This window comes from Mobula birostris, chromosome 28, assembly GCF_030028105.1.
Source record: "Mobula birostris isolate sMobBir1 chromosome 28, sMobBir1.hap1, whole genome shotgun sequence".
In the NCBI taxonomy this organism is placed as follows: Eukaryota; Metazoa; Chordata; class Chondrichthyes; order Myliobatiformes; family Myliobatidae; genus Mobula; species Mobula birostris.
Window position 1 is genome coordinate 2,899,893 of NC_092397.1, and position 20,632 is coordinate 2,920,524.

Sequence of the window (20,632 nt, forward strand, 5' to 3'; positions counted from 1 at the left end):
AAACTTGTTAAAACAAAAGAAAATCTTGCTTTTGTTGTTGATATGTTGTTGGCCAGAAAGAACTACTGTTGACAAATCAGTGAATTTGAATGAACCAAGGATGGGGAAGCAGGCAGACCAATTGTCTTTGTTCTCACCATGTGGTTGAAGGAGATGGAGGCTGCCATTTTGTGAAGACACTCTGTTCTCCATTTTGTGAGCTTAACACAGAAGACACAATGATGCTTAAGGTAATCTGCTGGACTACAGATCATTTCCAAATAAGAAGTTATTTGTGAAGTGAACTGTAGTTGGATATAACATGCAGGGTTTTGACAGTTGGAGCCTTTATCTCAGACATCCCACCTCCCCCGGAAGTTCCGGGAATCTCCCGCATATTAATAGTGGCTCCCTGATGCCCGCAAATTATATACAATATCACGGAAATCAATTTTTTTGCGAGAGAGCGAGCGCGAGTGAGAGCCACCACGAGAGAGAGAGCGCGCGAGAGAAAGAGCGAGAAAGCAAGCACGAGAGAGCGAGCGCGAGTGAGAGCGACCATGAGAGCGCGAGAGAGCGAGAACGAGAAAGCAAGCACGAGAGAGCGAGCGCGAGTGAGAGCGACCATGAGAGCGCGAGAGAGCGAGAACGAGAAAGCAAGCACGAGTGAGAGAGAGCGAGAGAGAGCGTGCGCGAAAGAGACAGAGAGCGCGCGCGAGACAGAGCGAGAAAGCAAGCGCGAGAGAGAGAGCGCGAGAGCGAGAACGCGAGTGTGAGAGAGCGAGCGCGAATGAGAGCGACCACGAGCCAGAGCAAGGGCAAGAGCGAGAGTTCCAAAAAAAGTCAGTGGCAGAGTATTACAAAAAAAATATAAACCGTACGTCACCCCAGACTACAGTAAAGTGTACCCCTGCCTAACAGGGGTCAAAAATAATGACAGTGTTGCTCGCTGCACTGTTTGCAACAGTGACTTTTCTATTGCCCATGGGGGGTTAAGACTGTAAGAGACGTGTTGAGGTGAGTTTAACAGGTGTCATTCGTTCATTAGCATAGCTAACGTTATTTAATCCAGCTGGCTGGCTGCTAAGGAGCTACTCTATTGTAGACATCCCACCTCTTCCGAAAGTCTCCTGCAGATTGATGGTGCTACCTCCCTGAAATGAGTTTTTGCAGGGTGGGATGTCTGCTGTATCTGCCCTGTGCAATTCAAGCTGGTTGCTGACTGAGAACAGAAAGCTATAAATTACTGATTGTCACCTGCTGGGAAGAGGGCAGTAATGGATGCTGGCCTGGAGCAGAGCCAATAAAAAGGTGTTAAAGGTGAGACACATGACCTACAGCCAATGACACTGGAATGCAATATTTGAATTGGTAAGGATTGAATATAAATGAGGGGAAGGAGGATAACTTGAGGTGATGGTTGGGTTGGGTTGGGTTGGGTTGAGTTGAGTTGAGTTGAGTTGAGATGAGATGAGACTGGAAAATGGTGGAGAGGGAGAACATCAAGGAAAGAGCCAAGCTGTTGCAGGAAGTTTTTGGTGAGAGTGGAAGTGAACTAGAGATGGAGGTCGGCGGGAAAGTGAAACGGAATGGAAAGAGGAAGAAAAGAAAGCAGAGGTATGGGATATCAGACTCTGAGGAATCAGCGGATGATCAAAGCAGGACAGCAAAACAATGGAAAGAAGATGAGATTAAAGCAATTATAAAACTAAGCAAGGACGGAGCGTCTTTTGGTGATTGGAACCCGATTCGCTTGACGAAGATGCTGAATAAAATTCTAGGCGAGATTAAAGGAGCAAAGATTTTACGAAATGGATCGCTATTAGTGATTTGTTGGGATAGTTCTCAGCAAGGCAAAGTGATAAGATTATGTAAAATAGACGGCAAAGAAGTACGATTCTCAATACCCAACAATAGAAAGTGGACTAGAGGAGTTATTACGGGGATATCAACAAAAGTTACTATGGATGAGATTAAACAGAACATAAAAAGAGCAAAAATTATTGAGGCCAAATGTTTGAAAGTTACAAGAAACAGGAAAATGTGTGATAGTTTATCGGTAATGATTAACTTTGATGAAGAGAGATTGTCGACTAATGTTTACTTTGGGTATATGTGTTATGTGGTTAGAATATATATACCACCACCTTTAAGATGCTATAAATGTCAGAAATTTGGGCACATTGCGGCAGTCTGCAGAGGAAAACAAAAGATGTGGGAGATGCGCTGGAATACATGAATATGGGAAATGTGAAGCGGGCGCTGGGCTGAAATGCTGCAATTGTGGCGAGGAACACAGCGCAGCTTATCGAGGGTGCGTTTATAGCAAGAAGGCAGCTGAGATACAATATGTGAAAGTAACTCAAGGAATCAGTTGTGCAGAGGCAGTGAAAGAAGTTGAAAAAAAGGCTGTCAAGCAGACAAATACAGGGAATAATAAACTTGTGAATTGTGAGAGCTGTAATATGAAAAATAAGGATACACTATTAATGAGTAGAAAGAAGTTCGTGCTTTTTATGGTGGATGCAATTAATTGTTCAGCGCAAACAAGCAAAAGAACTGAGAAAATTACAATTATCGTCAAGTCTGCAGAAAAGTATCTTGGTATTAAAGGAATTAGGTGGGAAGAAGTCAAAAGAAACGCTGAATGGAGGATCCAACAGTTCACAGGCAGGGGAGATGGAATCTTAATTCCAGTATACTTATCGCAAATGGTCAAGAATTTAAATGTTTCAGAACTTAAGGAAAATCCTCAGATTTTATGGTTGAAGCCCAGGGTAAATGTGCAGAACTACAACAGCAAATAGAAGTACCCGACAAGAACAATGATGAGTTGGAAAGAGATTGGAAAGTGGAGGAAATTATTACAAGGATACAAAAGGAAAAGGAATTTGTTGCAAAGTGAATTATCTACATTCAGATTATAAAATGAAAATATGGAAGCGAATGAAGAAGAACTCCGAGGTCTCAGTAAACAACTGCAGGCTACGATCCAAGAAAAGGAAAACCTGAAAAAGCAGACAGACTTGGAAAAACAAGAGGTTTAAAAGTATAACATGCGATAATTACTATTCTTTAACAAGATGATTTTAGTCTTACAAGTGATGTAGATGAAATCAATATAATTAAGGTAATGTAACTACGCGAAAACGTGACATAATTAGGGAAGAATAGTAGTTTGCGGCATTATCTAATGAGCGCATTAAGCATTCACGAGGAATTGCAACTACAGAGTGAAGCTAATAGAGAACTGCAGGCTGAACTAGATTGTCTAAAGTAGAGAACTCCAGGACATATTTGGCTGGAACACCACAAGTCTAGCAGGTGGCGGTAATGCACTGAAAACTGGTTGCCAGTCGCCATTAAACAAAGAAGAAGAAGAAGAAGAACTTGAGGTGATCCCAGTGTGTGCACTCCAAGTTGAAGCAAATGAAATGCCATTGGGGCTGCGGCGTAAACAGCTGGAGGCCAATTACTGGATTAATTTAAGGGGGCATGGTGATAGCCATCCTACAAAAAGGGTGTTGCAGACATGCTGGGAGAAGGAGAGGACACAAAAAGAAAGTTTTGGCTGGACAGAAGAGCAAACAGCAAAAGATATGGGTGTATATGATAAAAGAGTTTTGTCCAAGTGTGGTGTGGTCTGTCAGACCTTTCTGGGTATTAGAAAATCCCTCTGTAGATTTGGAATTGCTTAAGATTAAATCAGTAATAAAACAGCTGATATACCCAGCGAATATCATAGTTATGGGGAATGTAAGTATAAAGATATATGGATTTTTACGGATGGATCAAAGGATCCAGAAACAGGTGCAACAGGGCCTGCAATTGTTGTGCCAATTTATCAAGTGGAAATTAGCAAGAGAACACCTGATTGCTTGAGTGTATATGCAGTTGAAATGTTTGCCATATTGTTAGCACTAGAATGGAGTGAGCAGGTTGATTGTAATAATTTTGTGATATGTAGCGATTCTGTCTCGGCCCTTGCAAGCATTAGGGCGGGTACAGCTAGAGGTCACCATGAAATCCTGTTTGCAAATTCAAGACTGACTAGACAAGGCAAAAATATCGCATTCATATGGGTTCCAGCACATGCGGGTATTATGGGAAATGAGACAGCAGATAAGCTGGCAAAAGCAGCAGTCAAAAAGGATCTCTAGAGGTCAATATTAAACTATCAAAATCAGAGGGGAAGAGCATAGTGTGGAGAAGGATAAGTCAACAGTGGCAGCAGCATTGGGATCGAGCAATAAAAGGAAGACATTTACATTCAATTCAGAACAGAGTAGATATGGGCAGAAGTAGGGGAGTAAAGCGGAAGGAGCAAGTAATTACAGTATAAGTAGATTGAGAACTGGGCACAGCAACCTTAATGGCACTCTGGCCATCATAAACAGGCATCCAACAGGTTTTTGCGATCTATGTCAGGAGACTGAAACAGTAGAGCATATCCTTATTTCATGCCGGAAATTTGCACAGGAGGGGCAACAAATGTTACAACAATTACGCAAAATAGGACTGGTAGAGAAGAGTGTTAAGGGTTTATTGGAATGTGGGGAGAGTGATCAGGAGAGGAAATGGTTGTTCAGTTCTTTAAGGGCGATGGGACTGGAAAGACGGCTTTAAAGTGATGGACAATGAGGGACAATAAATCCTGAAGATGGCAGTAATGCAACAGTGTGGATACCAACTGCCATAAAAACTCAAGGAAGAAGAAGAAGAAGAAGAAGAACTTGAGGTGATAGGTGAGGCCAGGTGATAAAGGGATGGAGAGGAAGGAATCTGATGTCAGGCTGCACTTGGAAAATTGTTAACAGTTTTGGGCCTCGTATCTCAGAAAGGATGTGTTGTCGTTGGAGAGAGTCTAGAGGAGGTTCACAAGGATCATTCCAGGATTGAAGGGGTTAACATATGAGGTTTGGTCGCTTTGGGCCTGTACTCACTGGAATTTAGAAGCATACGGGGGTGGGGGGGACGAACTAGATAGTGTGGACATGTAGAGAATGTTTCCTATGGTGGGGGTATCCAGAACTAGAGGGCACAGCCTCAAAACTGAGGGGCAACCTTTTAGAACACAGAAAAGGAGGATTTTTTTTCATCCAGCGGGTAGTGAATCTGTGGAATGCTCTGCCACAGATTGTGGTGGAGGCCAAGTCTGCGGGTACATTTAAGGTGGAAGCTGATCATTTCCAGATCAGTCAGGGCATCAAAGGATGTGGCGAGAAGGCAGGTGAATGAGGTTGAGTGGGATCCGGGATCAGCCATGATGGAATGGTGGAGCAGACTCAATGGGCTGAATGGCCTAATTCTGCTCCTATGTTGCATGGTCTTATGATAGGAGAGGACAGTGGACCATAGGAGAAAGGGAAGGAGGAGGGGATCTGGGGGGAGGTATTAGGCAGGCAAGAAGAGGTAAGAGGCCAGAATGGGGAATAGAAGGGAGGGGGAGGGAATTTTTTTACCAAAAGGAGAAATTGATAGTCATGCCATCAAATTGGAGGCTACCCAGATGAGATATAAGGTGTTGCTCCTCCACCCTGAGGGTAGCCTCATCTTGGCACAAGAGGAGGCCATGGATAATATGTTGGAAAGGGAATGTGAATCGGAATTAAAATGTTTGGCCACGGGGAGGTTCTGCTTTTGGCAGATCGAGAGGAAGTGCTCAATGAAGCGGTCCCCCAATTTACGACGGGTCTCACCACTGTAGAGGAGATAGCATTGGGAGCACCAGACACAATAGGCAACTCCAGCAGATTCGCAGGTGAAGTGTTGGTTCACCCGGAAGGACTGTTTGGGGCCCTGAACAGAGGTGAAGGAGGAAGTGAAAGGGCAGGTGTAGCCTCCCAATCAGATTCACCGTACTTGTCACATGTACTGTACATCAAACATCGAAACATTCTGGGAAACCCACAAGTGTCTCCATGCTTCTGGCACCAACAGAGCATGCCCACAACTCACTGACGCTAACCTGTACGTCTTTGGAATGTGGGAGGAAACCAGAGCACCCGGAGGAATCCCACACTATCACAGGGAGAATGAACAAATTCCTTACAGACAGCGGCGAGAATTGAACCCTGATCAGCGGTTGCTGGCCTTAGACAGACATTCATCCCTCTCTTTATCGACACACCACGGAAAGCATCCTGTCCGGCTTGGTACAGCTCTGCCCGCGACCGCGAGAAACCGCGGAGAGTTGTGGATGCAGCTCAGCACATCACAGGGACCAGCCTCCCCTCCATGGACTCTGTCTATACCTCCTGCCGCCTCGGTAAGGTAGTCAGCATAATCAAAAACCCCACCCGCCTCAGACATTCTCTCTTCTTCCCTGTCCCATCGGGCAGGAAATACAAAACCCTGAAAGCACATCCCACCAGGCTCAAGAACAGAATCCATCCCTCTGTTATCAGACTATTAAACTGTTTCCAAGTATGATGAGGTGGTGGGGTGGAGATACGTCTTTACCAAAGGAGGTGTAAGCTGCTCCTTCTCTCCGCTAGCCTGCAGGTCACCCTTGGGCAAGATGTAGCACCTGCTTAGCTCCCGATCAGGGTCACGTGAAGCCATGGGATCAGGTGGTGGATGGTCGTATGAGCAGCCGGTGCACATTGCAAGCCCTGGTTATGTGACCACTGACACCAGGCAGACAATCTCTGAAGAGTATTGACAATGGCTGAGGTCACCCATCTGGTAAAGATACTGACCAGAAGGAGGCAATGGCAAACCACTTCTGTAGAAAAATTTACCAAGAGCAGTCATGGTCATGTGACCACAACCCCCGATGTCATACGGCAAGGCACATCATGAAGATGTCATCCGTCATGGCACACAATGATGATGAATAAGATGAATTGGATTCTTCACCTCACAATCTACCTTGTTATAATCTTGCACCTTATTGTCTGCCTGCACTACACTTCCTCTGTAATTGTGACACTCTATTATTCGTATACTGGCTTCTCCCCTCTTCCTTCTGATCACGGCCAGAAATGCCTGTTTATTCCATTTTACAGTCTTTGCCTGACCTGCTGAGTTCCTCCAACATTTTGTGTGTGTTGCTTAAGGACAGTTTCTACCCTGCTGTTATTAGACTATTGACAGATCTCTTGTAAAATAACCTCCTTTAGACTCCTAAAGGATTGGTGAGCTTCATTGTGCTGTCTATGTGAGTGGATCAGAACAGGCTACACTGGACAACAAATTCTTTGGAAGTGTTGCTTCTTCAGAAAGTTGTTTTGTTTCGGATAGACTGTTTGAAGCTGAACACAAATATAATTTAAGACCACTTGTATCACATGGGAATTTGGAGAAACAAGAAGTTAACTATTAAATATAATGCATTGAATTGCAGAATGGTGCTGATGCTTTGCAGTAGTTGAACTGAGCTAAAAATGTTTTGTTGATGATTTTCGTTTGTACTCAGTGTCTGAGGCTTCTTGCTCTAGTGTCCAACAATATTCAGCCAGCATTCCAGTTGTCCTGATATGGTCTCTCCATGACCGCAATGTCCTGGTGAAACCTTTCACCATCCTCGTCCCGGACAGCACCAAGATTTGCAGGGAAGAACTCTAAATGGGATTGCAGAAAATGAATCTTTAGTGACATGTTGCACATCATGGTTTGGACGCTTGAAGCATCTTGTCAACCAGCTGCACGTAGTTTGGTGCTCGGCAGTTGCCAAGAAAAATTTCAACAACATTCTTGAAAGCCTTCCATGTGATTTTTTCCCGGTCCCACTAGAAGTTTTTCAAATTTCCCGTCATTGATGACCTGTTTGGTTTGTGGACCAAAAGAAATGCCTTCCTTTATCTTGGCATCAGTTATTCTTGGAAAAAATCTCTGTCTCAAACATCAAAATCCTTCATGGAAATTTTTACCTTCCTAAAACCTGTCCTGCCATGCAGCATCCGCCCTGCCTAGGAATGCATAAGCATGTCTGGACAAGATAGAAAACTTCAGCTTACATTATGGGCAACATTTTAATTGACTTGAGTCATGAATTGAAATAACAAATACAGGTGATTTTAAAAAAATGGTGCGTGATAGGGAAACTTCATGATGATTTTCATGATCAGTAGCCCAAAATCAATCAGATGCACTCAAAAATATTCAGGAAACAAAATCGTTGTTCAGTGTCGTTGGTGATGTTCACACCTAGGAGCTTGAGCTCTCAACCCTTTCAACCTCAACAGCGACGTAAAGGACTTTTAACATCGTAAACCAGCGAGTTGTTTGTTATGTCTCCCTGCTGGTTGGAAAATGGAGTCACCTGTTTCTTCCTTGTTAGGAGAGAGAGAGCCTACAGCATGTGGAATTATCGGGTGAACAATGTAGTCTCTGGGGTGACTGCAAGTCTGTGTCTTTGCTATTGCTTTGCTCACGCTTGAGTGCTGGTAGCAGGTGTGCTTTATTTTTGCCGGTGGGGAGAGGGGGGATCGTGGCTCACTACCGCTTACGTGCAGAAGGGAGGGGAGCTGCGGGGGGGTGGACTTTGGAGTTCTAACATTTAAGTATCATTCATTCTTGGGGCGCTCCTCTGTTTTCGTGGATGGTTGCGAAGAAAAAGCATTTCAGGATGTATATTGTATACATTTCTCTGACATTAAATGTACCTTTGAATAGCATTGATGTAGAAACGGGTGTTCCATATGCACCATTCCTCTTCCCAAAGTTAAGGATCAACGTTCTGCTGTTTCTTGTGGTCACGGGCAGAGCAGTTGCTGTACTAAGCACTAACATGACGCAAATAAATTCCAAAAGATTTACTTACTGAAGAAGTAAGTGTTACGTATGATGCCTGCCATCGCTGTGCCACAGAGAAATCTCCAGAAGCAGAAGAGGGTGAAGGACGGGGACAACATCCCACATGTCCCACAGACAGTCAGCTGGAAGCTCGTCCAAAGCAACACTGTCCGCCGTCCATACCTGCCAACAGAGAAAACAACATGAAGGTTGAAAGAGTACCTGAGTTATAAGGAAAGGTTAAATACGTTAGGACTTTATTCCTTAGAAAATAGAAGATTGAAAGGAGATTTGATAGAGGTATACAAAGTTATGAGGGGTATGGATCGGGTTAGTGCAAGCAGGCTTTGTGGGAATACAACCAGAGATCATGGGTTAAGGGTGAAAGGTGAAAGGTTTAAAGGGATCATGAGGGGAAACTTCTTCACTCAAAGGGTGGTGAGAGTGTGGAATGAGCTGCCAGCACAAGTGGTGGATGCGAGCTCGATTCCAACGTTTAAGAGAGGTTTGGATAGGTACATGGATGATAGGGGTATGGAGGGGTGTGGTCCCGGTGCAGGTCGATGGCAGTAGGCAGTTTAAATGGTTTGGCATGGACTAGATGGGCCACTTTCTGTGCTGCACTTTTCTACGACTGGTGACTCTTTATTTCATAGATATCAAAACTTCAAAACATGCAACGAAATGCGTTGTTTGCGTCAACAACTGGCACGGTTCGAGGATGGGTTGCGGGCATCTTAAGTGTTGCCATGTTTCTGGCACCAATATAGCATGCCTCCAGTTTACTAACCCTGACCCCTACATCTTTGGAATGCTTGGAGGAAACCCGCGTTGTCGCAGATAGAACATACAATTTCCTTACAGACAGCGGCAGGAACTGAAGTCTAACAACCAGTGCTCTGAAGCGTCACACTAACCTCTACAGTAAAGACTCACTGAATACTGCAGAGAACCCTTCCACCATTCTGATTGTAACTGAAAAGTTAATAAAGTGCAGATACTGAAAATGTATCAACAGAGAAAAAGAGATTTAAAGACCATAAGACATAGGAGTATAATTAGGCCATTCAGCCCATCAAGTCTGCTCCATCATTCCATCATGGCTGATGTACCAACCCTCTCAAACCCATCCTCCTGTCTTCTCCCCGTAACTTTTGATGCCCTGACTAATCAACAACCTTTACTTTAAATAGAGAGTTATAGAAAAGTACAGAAACAAACCCTTCATCTTATCTACTGAGCCATTTAGACTGCATACTCTCATCGACCTGCACTGGGACCATAGGCCTCCATATTCTTGCCATCCACGATACCTATCAAAACTTCTCTTAAATGTTGACATCGAGCTCGCATGCACCACTTGTGCAGGCAGCTCGTTCCACACTCTCACCACCCTCTGAGTGAAGAAGTTTCCCCTCATGTTCCCCTTAAACTTTTAACCTTTCACCTTTACGGCAAATGAAATACAATGTTGGAAAGTGTATGGTTATGCACTTTGGCAGAAGAAGTAAACGGGCAGGCTATTATTTAAATGGGGAAAGAATTCAGAGTTCTGAGATGCAACGGGACTTGGGAGTCCTGGTACAGGATACACTTAAGGTTAATCTCCAGGTTGGGTTGGTGGTAAAGAAGGTGAATGCAATGTTGGCACTCATTTCTAGAGGAATAGAGTATAGGAGCAGGGATGTGATGTTGAGGCTCTATAAGGCGCTGGTGAGACCTCACTTGGAGTACTGTGGGCAGTTTCGGTCTCCTTATTTAAGAAAGGATGTGCTGACGTTGGGGAGGGTACAGAGAAGATTCACTAGAATAATTCTGGGAATGAGAGGGTTAACATATGAGGAACGTTTGTCCACTCTTGGACTGTATTCCTTGGAGTTTAGAAGAATGAGGGGGGACCTCATAGAAACATTTCGAATGTTGAAAGGCATGGACAGAGTGGATGTGGCAAAGTTGTTTCCCATGGTGGGGGAGTCTAGTACGAGAGGGCATGACTTAAGGATTGAAGGGCACTCATTCAGAACAGAGATGCAAAGAAATTTTTTTAGTCAGAGGGTGGTGAATCTGTGGAATTTGTTGCCACGGGCAGCAGTGGAGGTCAAGTCATTGGGTGTATTTAAGGCAGAGATTGATGGGTATCTGAGTAGCCAGGGCATCAAAGATTATGGTGAGAAGGCGGGGGAGTGGGACTAAATGGGAGAATGGATCAGCTCAGGATAAAATGGCGGAGCAGACTCGATGGGCCGAATGGCCGACTTCTGCTCCTTTGTCTTATGGTCTGTGGTCTTTAACCCATGATCTCTGGCTGTAGTCCTATCCACTCTCAGTGGGAAAAGCCTGCTTGCATTTACCCTGTCTATACCCCTCAGAATTTTGAATACCTCTGTCAAATTTCCTCTACATTCCGAGGAATAAAGTCCTAACATGTTCAGTATTTCCTAAGAACTCAAGTTATCCAGACCTGGCAATATCATCTTATCCAATGACTTGGTCTCCACAGTCTAAAGCAATGAATTCCATGAGTTCACCACTCTGTGGTGTATTAGGCACAAGAGTGTCTGTACATTAAGTAACTCTGACAGGAAGTGATAAAGCAGTAGGGTGGGGGTTGTGGCGGGGTGGGTTAGTGGGTGGAGCTGCTTGGGGGGGGAATTGAATTGTTTCTGAGTCTGGTGCTCCTGGTGGAGTTGGAGCTACATCTCTACCATAGGAGATGTACGGCGCTCCTTCTCCTTCCCTCCACTAGCCTGCGGGTCACCCTCGGGCAAGGTGTGGCACCTGCTTAGCCTCCTCACTCCCCCCCATCAGCGTCACGAGAAACTATGGGATCAGGTGGTGGATGGTCATATGAGCAGCTGGTACATTTCACAGGTCCTGGTTATGTGACCACTGATGCCAGGCAGACAATCTCTGAAGAGTATTGATAATGTCTGGGGTCACCCAGTAAAGACACTGCCCAGAAGAAGGCGATGGCAAACCACTTCTGAAAAATTTGTCAAGAACAATCATGGTCATGGAAAGACTACGATCGCCCACGTCGTACGACATGGCACGTAATGATGATGTTGTTGGATGCTACATAGCCTCCCCGCTGAAATGAGAGGGACAAACGGTCCATGATGGGATCCTTCCAGCATCTTTCTGTGTATATGTCCTTGCTGGAGGGTACGCTGGTGCCAGTGATGTATGGGGCAATTTTGACTACCCATTGTGGAGACTTCCTGTCCGTCGCACACAGCTCCTGTACTGAGCGGTGGTGCAGCTTGTTAGGATGCTCTCTGCTGCTCACCTGCCATCCCTTAGCTCACAGATCCAGCCTGCAATCGAGTCTGGTGGTCCTGGCGCGGATGCTGTGTAGCAGACGCTCTGTGCCTTTGATGCTGCTGCAAGTAAGATTTTCATCGCATCTACGCACGCATGCACTGGAGTGTGTGACAATCAATTTGACTCAACTTGTCTGCCATCCTGCCCGTTACACAGGCCCCGATCAGCAGTCCCGTCATGTAAATGGACTGCACCATCTTCTTCAGAGACTTCCACTCGCACACGAGGTCCCACTGCCAAAAAAAAACAAGTGGTCGTCACTGAGGACACTCTGAGAAAGAGGCAAATTTAGAAGCGGAAACTCAAAAGATTCTGCAGATGCTGGAAATCCAGAGCAACACACCCAAAATGCTGGAGGAACTCAGGAAGTCAGATGAGATGCAGGATCAGAGTTAAAGCACTGGAACACAAAAATTTTGCATCCTCAATACTGCTGGTCGGATCTTTGGGATTTTGGGCTGCTGATCATGAAAGTCACCATGAAATTTCCCTATCACATAGCAAGTTGAGGGAAGAGGCTGTTCCTGAATCACTGAGTGTGTGTGCCTTCAGGCTTCTGCACCTCCTTCCTGATGGCAACAATGAGAAGAGGGTTGCCCTGGGCGGTGGTGCTCCTTCTAATGGATGCTGCCGCCTTCCTGAGACATCACTCCTTGAGGATATCTTAGATACTCTGGAGGCTGCTAGTGCCCAAGATGAGATGACTGATTTTACAACTTTCTGTAGCTTCTTTCGATTGTGTGCAGTAGCCCCCCCCCCGCCCCCTACTGGATGGTGATGTGACCAGTCAGAATGCTCTCCATGGTACACTTATAGAAGTTTTTGAGTGTTTTAGTTGACAAAGCAAATCTCTTCAAACTCCTAAACGCCTTGCCTTCTTTATAAACGCCTTGCCTTCTTTATAACTGCATCGATATGTTGGGGCCAGGTTAGATCCTCAGAGATATTGGCACCCAGAAACTTGAAATTGCTCACTCTCTCCTCTTCTGATTCCTATATGAGGATTGGTTCATGTTCCCTTGTCTTACCCTTCTTGAAGTCCACAATCAGCTCTTTCATCTTACTGACGTTGAGTACAAAGTTGTTGCTGCGACACCACTCAGCTAGCTGGTATATCTCACTCCTTTACATCCTCTCATCTCCCTCTGAGATTTTACTAACAATGGTTGTATCATCAGCAAATTTATAGATGGTATGTGAACTATACCACGGGTATAGAGAGAGTAGAGCAGTGGGCTTAGCACACAGCCCTGAGGTGCACCAGTGTTGATTGTCAGTGAGGAGGAGATGTTATCACCAGTCCACACAGACTAGAACATAGAACATGTTCTATGTGGTCTTCCGGTTAGGAAGTCAAGGATCCAGTTGCAGAGGGAAATACAGAGGCCCAAGTTCTGTAACTTATCAATCAGGACTGTGGGAATGATGGTGTTAAGCACTGAACTATAGTCAACAAACAGCATTCTGGAATAGATGTTTGTATCCTCCAGGTGATCTAAGACCATGTGAAGAGTGGTAAGATATCTGTAAAAATACTATATCAATAAAATTGAAAGAGTACAGTGAAAATTTACAAGGATGTTCTGAAGGTAGATAGGGTCATAACGAGAGCTTTCAGAAAACTGGCCTTCATAAATCAAAGCATTGCGTAGAGGAGATGGAATGTTATGTTGAAGTTAATGATGAGGCCTAATCTGGGGTATTATATGCAGTTCTGGTCACCTACCTACAGGAAAGATTATCAATAAGATTCAAAGATTACAGAGAAAATTTACAAGGATGTTGCTGGGAATTGAGGACTTGAGTTATAAGGAAAGACTAAGTAATTTAGGACTTTATTCCTTAGAACATAGAAGGAATTTGATAGACATATACAAAACTATGAGGGGTATAGATAGGGTAAATACAAGCAGGTTTTTTCCACTAAAGTTGGGTAAGACTACAACCACAGGTCATGGGTTAAGGGTGAAAGGTGACGTGTATAAGAGAAACTGGAGGGAGGATCTTCACTCAGAGTGTAGGACAAGCTGCAAGTGGAAGTGGTGGATACAAGTTCTAATGCAACCTTTAAGAGAAATTCAGATAGGTTTATGGATGGGAAGGGTATGGAGGGCTATGGTAGAGGTGCAGATCAATGTATCTAGGCAGAATAATCATTTGCATGGACTAGATGGGCTGAAGGACCTGTGTGTATGCTGTAGTGCTTTTTGACTCTATGACTCTACCTTTACATAGTCTAGACAGTGCAAGATTTAAAGATAAAAATTTACAGATCATCTTTATTTGTGAAATGTGCCATTCACATCAATGACCCAACACAGTCCAAGGATGTGCTGGAAACAGCTCGAAAGTGTCACCGTACTTCCTGCACCAGTGGAGCGTACCCTCAACGTACTAACCCTAACCCTAATGTGGGAGCTGTTTATGTAGATAATGTTTCAGAAATATTTGAGTAATATTGTGAATATATTGTTTGATTAAGCATTTCTTGATTTTTCTATAATCTATAACGGGTTATATGTGAAAGTACGTGCATGGTATACGTCATCATGCCACCACATCATCCTTGCGCACAAAAACGAAGTTTACACACATCTCTCAGACTCGATTAGATTTATGTCTTTAGACTGTGGGAGGAAACCAGAGCATCCGGAGGAAACCCACACAGTCACAAACTCCTTATAGACAGCGACAGGAATTGGCACTGTAATAGAGTTATGCTAACCACCAAAATACCATGCCATCCTCCCTTCTGCACTGCTTTCCAAACCCAGTACTGGACAGGGTTCAAAGGAGGTTCAGGAAAGTGATTCCAGGATTGAACCGCTTGGCACATAAAGAGTGTTTGACGGCTCTAGGCCTGTACTCACTGGAATCCAAAGAAGCTTATCGAATGATGAAAGCCTTGATTGGATGTGGAGAGGTAGTTTCCTAAGCTGGAAGAGTCTAAGACCAGAGGACACAGCTTCAGAATAGAGGGGCATCCTTTTAGAACAGAGATGAGGAGGAATTTCTTTACAGGGGGTGGTGAATCTGTAGAATTCATTGCTACAGGTGGCTCTGGAGGCTAAGTCATTGGGTATATTTAAGGCAGAAGTTGATAGATTCTCGACTGGTCAGGGCATGAAAGGATATGGGGAGAAGGCAGGAGACTGGGGCTGAGAGGGAAAATGGATCAGCCATGATGAAATGGCGGAGCAGACTCGATGGGCCAAATGGCCTAATTCTGCTCCTATACCATATATCTTTTCTACACTAATATCTGACAGGGTTGATCAAAGCAGGTGTGTGCCCAAGGTGGCATGCACAATAAATCTGTCAGCACACCTCATGCAGTGCTGTCCCTCGATTCTTTCTGTAATAATAATACGATGCACAATGGTTATCTTTACTGCCAAGTGACGCGGTGAATGAATTTTTACAACCAGACAGAAGTGAGATGGTTGCGAGAACACCAGGGTTGGATGATACATATTCAAATTCATTTCATTTAGGTTCAAAAATGTACTCAGAATACAGCCTGAAATTCATATGCTTCACAGACACCCAACAAACAAAAGACTCCATAGAATGAATGATAGAACATCGACACCCTGAGAAACACTCTCCCACCTTTACAAAAGCATCAGCCCCCCCCGTTCCTCCCCACTTGCACCGACAGAAGAACCAACCACCCCCACCACACCCCCACCATTCAAGCAACAGCAGAAGCCCCCAAAATGACCTTGATCCAGAGTCTGTGAAAACTGCAGGTCATAACCTAGCACTTTGGTATCTCAGACAGGCTCACTCTCTCCAGTGAGGAAGAAAGAGGTCGCTCTCCTACAATAGCGAGAGCACAGACCAGCAGCTGCTGTACCAATCTTACAATTTTCCATGTCACTTGTCCAAGCCCCCACCCCCTCTCTCCCGCCATCTCGAGGACTGACAGGCTCCCTCTGTCCATTGAAAGAGAGTGAGGGATCGCTGGAGTATAGGGGCCTTCTTCCTACAGTAGCTGGCGATGAGCAAACACACCACAGACCTGGTGTGTACACATCAGTACTTGGAAAGTAAATGGTAGACAGCCAGCTCTTCATGGGCACTAACCTCCCCAGCACCGGGAACACCTTCAAAAAGTGATGCTTCATAAAGCCAGCATCCACCACCACCCAGGGCATGGCCTCTTCTCATTGCTACCATTAGGGAGGAGGTACAGGAGCCACTCAACGATTCAGGAACAGTTTCTTATGCTCCGCCGTCAGATTTATGAACAGACAATACACACTACCCCACTAAGCAACACACACACAGAATGCTGGAGGAACTCAGCAGATCAGGCAACATCTATGGAAGTGAATAAACAGTCGACACTTCGGGCCGAGACCCTTCTTCCTGACTGGAAAGGAAGGGGGGAGGGATAGGAGGATAGCTGGAAGGTGAAAGGTGAAGCTAGGTGGTAAATGGCTGGAGATGAAGGAATCTGATAGGAGAAGAGAGTGGACCACAGGAGAAGAGGAAAGAGGAGGACACCCAAGGGAGAGGGGTGATAGACTGATGAGAAGAGATAAGAGGCCAGCGTGGGGAATTGAAAGAGGGAAATGGATATTCATTGCATCAGGTTGGCAGCTACGTAGATGGAATATAAGATCTTGCTCCCTCCACGCTGAGGGTGGCACCATCTAGGCACATGGACCGACGTGTCGTAATGGAAATGGGTATCCGAATTAAAATGCTTGGCCACCAGGAAATTTCGCTTTCGGTGGGGGGTGGAGCAGAGGTGCTCGACGAAGCGGTCCCCCGGTTTACATCAGGTCTCCCCAGTGTAGAGGATGCCTTACCGGGAACACTGGGCACAATAGACGACCCCAGCAGATTCGCAGGTGAAGTGTTGCCTCACCTGTTAGGGCTGTTTGGGGCCCTGAATGGAGGTGAATGGGCAGGTGTAGCATTTCCATTGCTTCCAGGCATACCTGCCGGGAGCATTATTTTGTTTTCCCTGCTATATTTTTGCACAACTTACTTAATTTAATGTTATATATATTGTAATTTATAGTTTTTATTCTGTATTGCATTGTACTGCTGCTGCAAAGACAACAAATTTCACAATGTGTGCTGGTGATATTAAACCTGATTCTGACTGTAGTAATATTACTATTTTGGAATGATGCTATTTTTCAGATGACTTTTTGAAATATTAGCTCCGCCATTGATGGTCTCAAGCCCGGCTGTGAACAAGGAAAGTTGGACAGGGAGCTAACAACCTCAGCCCGTAAAAGCCCAGAGCTACAGAAACACCGACAGCAGCTCTGAGGACCTCATCCCTGGGAGAGGAAGGGTCTTCGAAGATGGGCTGCATGACTTGAAAGACTGGCCCAGGACAGAGGGCTCTGGTGAGCAGCTTTCGGCAGCCAGTGCCTCGGTAGGAGTGATGGTAACTAAGTAAGTTTTAAAAACATTAATATTGATCAGTTATCAGATGGGTTTTCTAAAATGCTTTGTTATTTCTACCTATCTCTGTTCATGGACTGTTTGTCCCACTCCCATCAGGGAGGAGGCTACTCTGCATCCACGCCAGGACCACCAGACTCAAAAACAGTTTCTTTCCCCAAGCAGTGAGGCTGATCCACCCACTAACCCACCCCTCCACACCCCCAATCACCACTACTCTATCATTTCCTGTCAGTCACCTTACGTACAGACATTCCTGTGCATAGTGTCACTTTATGGCCCTGAAATCTATGTATGTCTGTAAGCTATCTTCTGTATTTATATTTATTGAGTTCTTGATCTTATTGTGTATTTTAATGAAACATCAGGTCTGGAGTAACAATCATTTTGTTCTCATGTACACTCGTGTACCAACAAATGACAATGAACAGTCTTCAGTCAAAGGTCAAAGTTCAAAGTGCATTTATTATAAAAGTATGTATACATTATACAATCTTGAGATCTGTCTCCTTACAGACAGCCACAAATAACAAACATAAAAGAAGGAAGGACAAACACCCAATGTGCAGAGACAGTGTGTGAGAGAGAGAGAGAGAGAAACAATTCATGCAAACAATAAAGTAAGCATTTCAAACTAAAGTGAGCCCTTAGCCACGAAGCCCGGAGCAGCTCCTCAGCCTCAGCCGCAGCCGCAGTTCAGCACATGGGAATAAAACGTCGCGGACATGAAGCCCGATTGGCCAGAGCAGGCCCGCAGTATCATCCTCAGTTCAGCAAAGGGCAGAGTAAGGATTGAGGAGCAATGAGCAGACCCCGGCCTTTTCAATCCATCTGGCCCGGCGTTTAAATTGTCCAAACTTTGGGTCATTCCTTGCTCTAAGCTGGCGTTTCGATATGCTCTGGTCTGGACCCCATCGCCACATTTCAGACCGTACCTGACCTTTCTTAAGTCGGCCTGGTGCTTGGATCGATCAAACCTCACTCTCGGTTAAGGTGGGCAGCCCCTGAACCTGCATCTCCTCCTTCACTCCAACATTCCTTCTCTCCGTTTCCCCTGACTTGGTCTCAAATGTACGTCCACTTTGCTTCGACTTCTCCTCGAATATGCTTTGACTTCGCTCCGACTTTGCCTTTTTGACCCTCCACTCAGCCTCGCCTTCGCTCACCTCTGCATTGTTTGCAGTGATCATTTACCAGAATACTTTTACAGTAAAAATGTTATTAATAAAGTATCTAGTTGTATTTTTTTGCTTTGAAAATGGCCAGTAAGTTGCCACTGACTCTCAGCAGTGTCGTCTTCAACCGGAGGTTAGATTTTCAATTAACCAATCTTGTTATGCTTTTATTAATAGTAGAATAATAGCAGAGTACAGGCCAGTAAGCAACAGAAATCCTTCAGGAAGTCCATAATTATTGATACTAGTTTATTACTCAGTGCATGCCCACAACGTACTAACCCAGAGCAACACACCCAAAATGCCGGGAGAACTCAGCAGGTCAGGCAGTGTTGATGGAAGAGGATAAACAGTCAATGTTTCAGGCCGAGACCCTTCATCAGGAGTGGAAAGGAAGGGGAGAAGAAACCAGTATAAAAAAGATGGTGGGGGGGGGTGTGGGGGAAGGAGAATAACTAGAAGGTGATGGGTGAAGCCAGGTAGGTGGGAAAGGTAAAGGACTGGAGAGGAAGGAATCTGATAGGAGAGGAGAGTGGACCGTAGGAGAAAGGGAAGGAGGAGGGGAACCGGGGGGAGGTGATAGGCAGGTGAGAAAGAGGTAAAAGGCCAGAGTGGGGAATAGAGAAAGAGAGGACGAGGAGGAGGGATTTTTTTTCTTACCGGAAGGAGCAATTGATATTCATGCCTTTAGGTTGGAGGCTACCCAGACGGAATATAAGGTGTTGCTCCTCCACCCTGAGGCCGTGGACCAACACGTTGGAACGAGTTTGGGAATTGGAATTAAAATATTTGGCCACCAGGAAGTCCCACTTGTGGCAGATGGAACGGAGGAGGCCGCTGAAACAGTCCTCAATTTACGACGGGTTTCAGAAATGTAGAGGAGGCCGTATTGAGTGCACCGGACACAATAGACAACCCCAGCAGGTTCATAGATGAAGAAGTGCTCACCCTACTTACCTAATCTGTACGTCTTTGGAAAGTGGGCAGAAACCAGAGCACCAGGAGGAAACCCTCATGGTCACAGAGAGAACGTACACACTCCTTACAGAAAGCGGCAGGAAGTGAACCTAGGTAGCTAGCACTACAAAGGGATACGTTACTGTCCCTCACACCTTGCACGTCATGATCACACATCACCGAGCAGGTCACCGAAGCCATGAATAAAACGGACGTTTCCAGCCATACCTCTGTCACAATCGTCGATGTGAACTGGGAGTGGTCGTACACTCACCCATCGGTGCACGCCTGTGTGTCAAGTTGGCTCCCGTTGCCCTGCGTCTCGTTGGTGCCCAGGAGATGCCACTGTGGAGAGGTGTACATGCGGCACTTGTCCGGCCTCCCTTCCTGGTCCATGGGCAGGAACACCCGGAGAAACTCCTCCCTCAGTGGCTCCTCTGTCACGTTGAGGTACCTCGAATCCTCACCTCCCAGCCGCACCCTGCACCGGTGTTTGGGGACAGCGGCCAGAAAGTTCTGGAGGAGGTTTTGGCAGGCCAAGAATAACACTGGGGCTGTCATCAGGAATATCTGGATGGCTTGGAACTTCCCTTGACTTCCAACGATCTCCAAGATACTGTCGAACCCCATGGTTGCTGATGACTTCTGGAGAGATGGTTAATGAAATGGGAGACTGTGTCTAATGAGGCTGGTCACTTACAGTGTGCCTTTGACCATCCTGAATGTCGCTGATTAACTACAGTCCAGTATAGGTGATGGATAAAGTCTCTTTGAAGTCTGAAGTCCAAACCATTGAGTAAATTCTTGGTCAAAGGTGTAACCAACAGTTACGTTGTTTATCCATTCGGAAGACGCCCGAATTATCTACCTGGAACTATTTGCCTCAAAGCATAGTTGATTTTTAAAAATTTATTCACTTTTGCCACTATTCTTTTTAGATATTAGATTCAAGTTTACTTATCAAAATTCAAAGTAAATTTTAGTAAAGTAAGTAAAGGCATCCCTTAGTCTTGCGAGACCATGGATCT

The 20,632-nt window shown here is 45.2% G+C and overlaps 1 pseudogene; it reads right to left on the reverse strand.

The window, feature by feature from the left end:
* Window positions 1-20,234, reverse strand: part of LOC140188904 (solute carrier family 22 member 6-A-like) — a 53,562-nt pseudogene extending 33,328 nt beyond the window's left edge.
* Between the last annotated feature and the right edge of the window lie 398 nt (window positions 20,235-20,632).